The sequence below is a fragment of the Scylla paramamosain genome, chromosome 27, assembly GCF_035594125.1.
Source record: "Scylla paramamosain isolate STU-SP2022 chromosome 27, ASM3559412v1, whole genome shotgun sequence".
NCBI lineage: Eukaryota > Metazoa > Arthropoda > Malacostraca > Decapoda > Portunidae > Scylla > Scylla paramamosain.
In genome coordinates, this window is record NC_087177.1 from 7258688 (window position 1) to 7266851 (window position 8164).

The window sequence follows — 8164 nt, forward strand, 5'->3', positions numbered from 1 at the left end:
CGGTCCTACACGAACAATAAATAATAGGTGAATAAGAGGATGATATAAATAATTGGGTGAATTGATGAAAGAATGAGTAGATCAATAAATAAATATATAAATAAAGAAATATTAAATAACATAGCACAGTAGAATAAATAATGCTTAAGGTTATACAACACAACAAAATAAATTAAGTCAAAAGTGAATAACAATAAATAATAGTCTAAAACTACAAGCACAAAGACAAATACAAAGGCAAAGATTATAAAAGTAAACGGTTGATGTGATAATAAGTTACAGTGTTATTCGTTGCCGTTAAAATCAGGATGGAATGATCATATTACCCTCTCGAAGGAAGTACACATCCTATACAGACATGTTAAGAGATGCGAAGCACAGAATGCCCTGTAGAATATCGGTGCCAGCAGTTTCCAGTGAGATTTATGCCCATGGACTGCAGGGCGGTGAAGAACTAGAAGACTCCGAGGAAAGATTGATGAAGATGATATAAAATGAACAGGAATTGGAAGGAAGAGCGAGTCCACGCGTGCATCAGCAAACCAGTTACGATGCCACTGGACATGGAAGAGGATTTTCAAGCCTGCTTGATGGTGACGATGGAGGAATCCACATGAAATCCCTTATAGGTGAGAACACAGATGTAGGTGCTGCCTTGAGCTGCGTTAAAATCTCTGAAGAGAAGGTAAGAGTAAGCCCCGAGCCGGCCTCCCTGCAGCATGGAAGGGACCATGGTGCCTGGGGTCCAGAATGTCAGTGGGGTTCCTGAGGCGGTTGTCCAGCTCACTTGATAGTGGTCCAGGGGCATGCCAGGAGCCACCCCAGCTTGGCAAAACAAGAAACCCTTCATTGGCCACTGCGGTGTTTGTGCCGTTGACCACAAGCGCCTGACCTGCCGTTGAGCGCCATCGGCTGAGTGCTACTGATGACTGTGCGACAGCCAGCACCACCAGAATTGTCGTCAAAGCTGATGACATATTTGCCATTTTTGTTTTTGTAGTGCTGCAGGGACTGCTGAGGTTGGAAGGCTGCGGTGTTCGGTGGAGTTGTGCTGCTGCCCTGCCATTCCGCACATTATATAGGACACAGGCCGTTTAGCGGATATGGTGCGGGGAGGGAGGAATGGGGAGGAGTAATGGAGGAGGGAGTAGATGCCGCGGGAACAAAGCCTTATCTCAAACATGTCCCTGCTCCTTACATCATCAAGCGGAGATGAGACTCATAAGTCCCAGGATTTCTTGTAAATCTCTCGACGCTAGAAATGTCCCTCTCCTCCCCTCCCGGCACCTCTTACGCCACTACTTGAAACCAGGGAATCTCGCGCGGCGACGGCGACTCGGAGGGTGTTTGTGTCCGGCGTGAGGCGTCATGGCATATCCCAGAAATGCCCTGCTTGAAATGTTGTACAGTACTTGGGCACAGACTTTCAAAATACTGATCTTAATAGTACCTATAATAAATGTAAGCAAGATAAGGGATGTATGTATTTAATCTTCATTTAATTTATAGTGCATCTCAAGATGACGGGTAGCAAAATAGTGTTTGCCAGCAGCTTATCCTCACAATTGAGAATACCAGCGTTCATGTCAAGGTTTATTGGTATAAATTAGATTATTAAGACATCGATTTGGCTAAACTTGAAATGTACTCATTAAAGCAGAATCTGAAGGCCGTGAAATCGGATTAGTGTGTGTGTGTGTGTGTGTGTGTGTGTGTGTGTGTGTGTGGTGTGTGTGTGTGTGTTGTTTTAACTTCAATTGAACTATACGTATAATTATATAGCAAACACTGACCGCCTGAAGGCACTGGACAGCCTTATGAAGGTTTCTACACGCCATGCTGCGGTTTATGAATTCACACATCGAAATTTTGCCGTTCTTGCTTCGTGTGAACGCTCCCATTGAATTTCATTAATTTCTAGCCAACAAGGCTTTCTTATTGGAGAGAGAGAGAGAGAGAGAGAGAGAGAGAGAGAGAGAGAGAGGAGAGAGAGAGAGAGAGAGAGAGAGAGAGAGAATCTGTGAAACAGTTTTATGAAAGGCGCGCTAAGGTGAGAAAACAGTGATCGAACCTTGAAGCGGAAAGGTTCATAAAAGATTATGATTATTTTTTTTTTTGTGTTATGTTTGGTAGACTGGTCGTCCTTGAATGGCAATATACATTTCTATTCAGCTATTTAACTTGGATATGTACTCTCTCAAAAGACACATAAATATACATATTGTGTTATCCTGTTATACCTATTTGCTTGATAAACAACAGTCAACGATCTCTCTTACACATATATCACATCACATATACCTGTGTTGATATTTGGACCGACCGTTGAACACGCCTCCAGAATGTTACTACCATTTCTTCTCCTCTTCCTTCATTATTATTATTATTATTATTATTATTATTATTATTATTATTATTATTATTATTATTATCATCATCATCATTGTTGTTATTGTTGTTGTTGTTGTCGCCGTCGTTCTTATTATCATTATCAGCATTATCACTATCAGGTAAGAGGTGTTTAATGATAAAGAATGGAATCACACATACACAACGACTTACTTTCCAACACCCTATCCTATCTTAGCTAAGTTAGCCGGGCGATGCTAAGTTACCCTCCTGACCTGACTGTTTATTACTAACTAGTAAGTAGACATGATGATATATCCTACAATTTAATCATAAGTATTGTATGGATTTCTGCCTAGAGAAAGTAAAACATTCTATTTATTATTTTCTTAATATAGTAATATCACTCGGCTAGAGAATCCTTATTTTCGTTAGACATCCCTCTTTCAATTTTTAACCGGTTAGACATCCATCATTGACGCTTACCTTGCTAATCATCCATATTTTAATCCTAATTCCGACTAAACATCCCTCTTTTTATTCCTTACCCAGCTAAACATTACCCTTTTAACCCTGATCCGACTAAACATCCATCTCTGTACCTTACTCTGCCAAATGTACATCCTTTGACCCTTATCCGGCTAAACATCCTCATTTCAATCCTTACTTAGCTAAACATCCATCTTCTGACTCTTATCTGGCCAAACATCTCTCTTTTTAACACTTACTCAGCTAATCATCCATTTTTTTACCTTTTTCCCAGGTAAACATCCATCTTTTTGATCCTTACCCATTTAACTCTTAACCAGCGAGACATTTTTAATCTTTACGTCACAGTTGTAACTTGAAAATATTCGCTGAAAGATCAAAGAGAACAAAATTTGATACTAGTGCTCTCTCTCTCTCTCTCTCTCTCTCTCTCTCTCTCTCTCTCTCTCTCTCTCTCTCTCTCTCTCTCTCTCTCTCTCTCTCTCTCTCGGTACGTAGATTTTGGAGAAAGCGAAGTTAATGAGTGTACGAGGCATGAGGAAGCGAGCCGTTAAAAAACTGTTATTACTTCCGCACCAACTCTAAGGAGTGTATTCTCAAACACTTCATCGTCTTATCACGACTATATCTAACGTGCTATATGAGAGGTTATTGGGGTTTATATAAGAGGTACACCTGCAAATGTGATCATGGTGAAAAGCAGAGTAACTTACCGATCATTTCTTCCGTGTTGATATTTTTTTCCCTCTATCTCAGGTCCTGGTCTAAGACGGTTTTCTTTCAAAATCTGATAATTGGTAGATTCTTAGACATGGGATTGAAAGGAAACACAAAACATGGTGAAATTAATACGGAAGATTGCTCAACTTCCGCCCATGACTACTACTGCCTGCATTAACATTGCTTTTATTCTATACTGCTTTTACTCTGTTCTATGGTACCTTTAACTGAAACTCTGAACCCAAATGCTAATTGTCAGCCTCCATGATTTAACAAGTCATATGCAAGTTTGCGGCAGACTTTCCAGGCTTCAAAAATGTAATTCACCTCCTTGTTTTACTTTTTTTCGGTAGTGACGTGCGTTTGAGATCTCGGCAAGTAACATCCTCTTGTGTGAAAAAAAAAACAAAAGTGGAGAAGAGAGGGCGTGTAGCACGTCGATGATAAGGAAGTGGGAGATGAATGAAAGGTGTTCCGGGCGAGATCAGAAGTGTCACTCACAGGCGATAACGACTTAGATATCGTGGAAAGAAAAGTATAACCCCACCCGACAAAGCTCGGTTGATAAGGGCGAGAATCATGTGATCTGTACTGTATACTGAACTTCCGTCGGTTATCAAGAGAGCCATGATTGCAGGTGCTAAAGTGACGAAACTCTTAAAATCTTTACTTCATGTAATCTTTCATTGATTTATTGTTTGCAGATTTATTCCCCTAATCCATTTTTTCTTCCAGCGAGAAGACTTGATCAGTATTGGTTTCTCGGGCAACTTCATCGTGATGTTTTGCTGACGCTGTTTATTCAAACAGCTTTTGGCCTACTTCCCTCTTCAGTAATGTTGTCCTTTCTATATTGAGTCTCTACGTATTTTTATGAATACGTATCTGCTTATGTCTGTTATTTTTTCTGTTATCTGTTTACATCTCTCTCTCTCTCTCTCTCTCTCTCTCTCTCTCTCTCTCTCTCTCTCTCTCTCTCTCTCTCTCTCTCTCTCTCTCTCTCTCTCTCTCTCTCTCTCTCTCTCTCTGTATGTATGTGTGTGTGTGTGTGTGTGTGTGTGTGGACGGGAGATAGGTGTGTGCACCTATCAACCATGATGATCACTAATATTCGTTTGCTTCAGTTTTTCTAAAAATAATTCGAAGCTCCTATCCAAGAGACGTGTGAGTACCAGCGTTAGCCAGAAGTGGATGCTGTGTCCTAGATTAGTCTTGCACATCGATATTTCCTCCTCGGATTCTCCTATCTTACATTGACGTCACTCGCGCGTCAGTCGCAAATCCACCCTCCGCAGCCCTGGTTCTTCCTAAAAGTACGGAACCAGTGCATCCTCTTTGAGTTCTCTCACAGACTATTTTACGTTTACCACGCCCTTTTTAATCTTCAGGCGAGCGTCATTTAGAACATTCTAAAGATCTCTGTGTCAAAATTTAAAAGGATTCAATGTTCTGTAGATCAATTATTAACACTGTATATGATTTGCAGGCTCAGCATTGTTACTGTTGCCTTGAATTATAGATTGATCGAGTGAGCGTGCAAGCAAAAATTGTCTTCTAAGGTCATGAACACCCAAAAAATAAGGAAGATATAAAAAAAATAGCAAAAAAGTTAATGCTAATTTAATATGACGAAAAATTAAAAGAAAGAAAATAAATTGAGTTAGGAATTAACGCAGTTAAAAGGCAATGTAAAACACTGCCCATTTTCCGGATTTGTCTATGAACATCCACCTTTTACATTTTTGTCGGAAGTTCGCCTACCTTCAACTTCTTCATTTGAAGGGTAACGGCCCCTGTAAACCATAGATTTACAGCTTTGATTTTTTATCTATAGCTTGTGAATAAGTTCTCAATAGTAAGGTTTTTAATGGTGTATCTACGATCGATTTCCTTTTCTGATTGTTAGTATGGGTTCTGTAAAGGACGATCCGCTGGCGATCTTATAGCTTTCTCTACTGAATCTTGGCCATCCACTCCTCGAGGTTTTGGTGAAACCTTTGCTGTTGCCTTATGCATAGAGTTTGATAGATTGGCAAAAATATGTAATTTCGTAGCTTCCCTTACACTGTTTTTAATTTATCTACACCTTCATCCTAGTTTTCTTTCTGGCCGTTCTGCCGTTGCAGTGGTAGACGGCCATTGTTTTCCTGAATGTACAAACAATAATGTTTTACAGGAGTCTGTCCTATCGCCCACCCCCTTTTAATAATTCATAAATGATTTCCTCAGTCAAATCTGAGTCCTCTTCACTTATGTTTCATGATGACTGTTGCGTTTAATAACGTTTACAATCAAGAGGAACTAAACTATTCACGCAGAGAAGTCACTGAACCTTTGATTTCTAGTTTTCATAAGTTTTCTTCTGAATGGGGTTGTTCAGTGCCTCAATAATTTTTTTTTTCATCTCTCCTCTCTCTCTCTCTCCTCTCTCTCTCTCTCTCTCTCTCTCTCTCTCTCTCTCTCTCTCTCCTTCTCTCTCTCTCTCTCTCTCTCTCTCTATATATATATATATACTATATATATATACTGCCTCTTCTGAGTTTGCTAGCTGCATCCCTCCCTGTCTTGTGCAGCCTCTTTGGACAAGGTTTTTCAGTTCACTCTCACTCATATTTTCATCTCACTAATGTACGAATAATCATTATTTTCACTCCTTTTTTGTTGGTAAAACTCTGGAACTCTACCTATTTTTGCTTTTCTTCCTTACTATGACTGGAAGTTCTATTTCAAAAGGAGAGTATCAAGACACCTCCAGAGCTATATAGTCAGAACAAAGTTTAGAGAGTGCTATACTAAGAAAAAAAAGTGTTGTAATTAGATATTACAATCAGGAAATCTGGTGAACACCAAATAGCTACTTCGATGGATGCGACGCTATTTTTGCTGCTGCTGATCCTCCTCCTCCTCCTCCTCCTCTCCTCCTCCTCCTCCTCCTCCTCCTCCTCCTCCTCCTCCTCCTCCTCCTCCTCCTCCTACTACTACTACTACTACTACAACTACTACTATGTACTATACTACTGCTATTACTACTCTAAATACCATTGCATTTACCATCACCGTCACAACCAGTACTGTAATTACAGATCTTATATTCAAATTAATTCAGGTACAGTAAAATCCCTCTTATCCGGCATCAACGGGACCGCCGACATGCCGGATACTTGAATATTACCGGATACTTGAATAGAAGTGAAAATTATGTCCACAATCACCACCCTACACTCACGCATCTTACCATAACAAAGATCAGCTGATCTTAATCAGCAGCTGATCTGATCAGCTGCTTAAATGTAAGCACAACACGCTTCCTCTTTTCTACAACTTTAGGCATGATGAAGGCGTCAGGCGATAAACAGTGCACACGCGGGACTGAGACACTGAGTAAACACAGTGCAGTGGGCCGCGGGTGGCGCGAAACAGTGCACTCTGGTGGCGAGGGGACAAAGTATGCCTCGCGTGGGAATTTTAATCGATTTTATGAGTACACATTGATTTTTTATTGATTTTAAGGCTCGGGGAAAAATGTGCCGGATACTTGAAGCTGCCCGGATACTCGAATGCCGGATGAGAGGGATTTTACTGTAATTCATTTCGTTGTTATGTCTGGATATTAAATCTGACAAAAGGTCTCAAAATTCGGATATCTGAAGATAATGGTTATTGATCTAGAACTGCCCGCTATATTTTAAATCAGTTTTTTTTTTTTTTTTATCTTTAAGTAGAGATAGCTGTAAAGATTTTTTTTATTTTTTTTTTATAGAGAAGAATACAATACCCTATCCGAAGTTAGTTTTTACCTGACTTGGTAACTGCCGGATTCCTACATATCTGTGGACCAACTAAAAGTAAGGATCTATGAATGATAGATTAAGCCATCAGAATAATGTTGGTGATAGTACTATATTCAAGTAGTAGTAGTAGTAGTAGTAGTAGTAGTAGTAGTTAGTAGTGGTAGCAGCAGCAGCAGTAGTAAAAATAGCTAAGAATAATAACATGATTGCGTGTCCACATCACTTGGTGGAGTAATTAATCTGAACCAAGCCTCCCTGCTCCCTCCCCCCAAAAGAAAAAAAAAAAAAAACTTAATGTCAGAGCATGCAATGGCAAGTTCCCTGCATTGCGTAACGTTAATTTTCCATGAACACTTGTAACTAATTTCCGACTCTGAAAATCAGTGAGGCAATGCTGTTGGCAGGAGGCCGCTGCTTATCAGACGTGACGCGTGCGAGAGGGACTTGTTGATCCGCCCTGCCATCCTCCTCGTCCTGATTTTGACGTCACTGGCGATCGTTGTTCCATCCGCCGTACGTCTGTGCCTAGGGTGGCGCGGAGAGAGAGAGAGAGAGAGAGAGAGAGAGAGAGAGAGAGAGAGAGAGAGAGAGTCATGGTTTTTTTCATAATTTTTAAATTATAACCTTTGAATATTGATTCCTATACTTTATCACGATAACAAAGCACTAAAGTAGTTGTAGAATGCAATGACAACATAAATGTTACAGTCTAAGCACATTCTAATCCGTCAGATTTCATAAAACCCACTACATGTCATCTTGCTAACGTGCGTACGAAAGAAGAGAGAGAGAGAGAGAGAGAGAGAGAGAGAGAG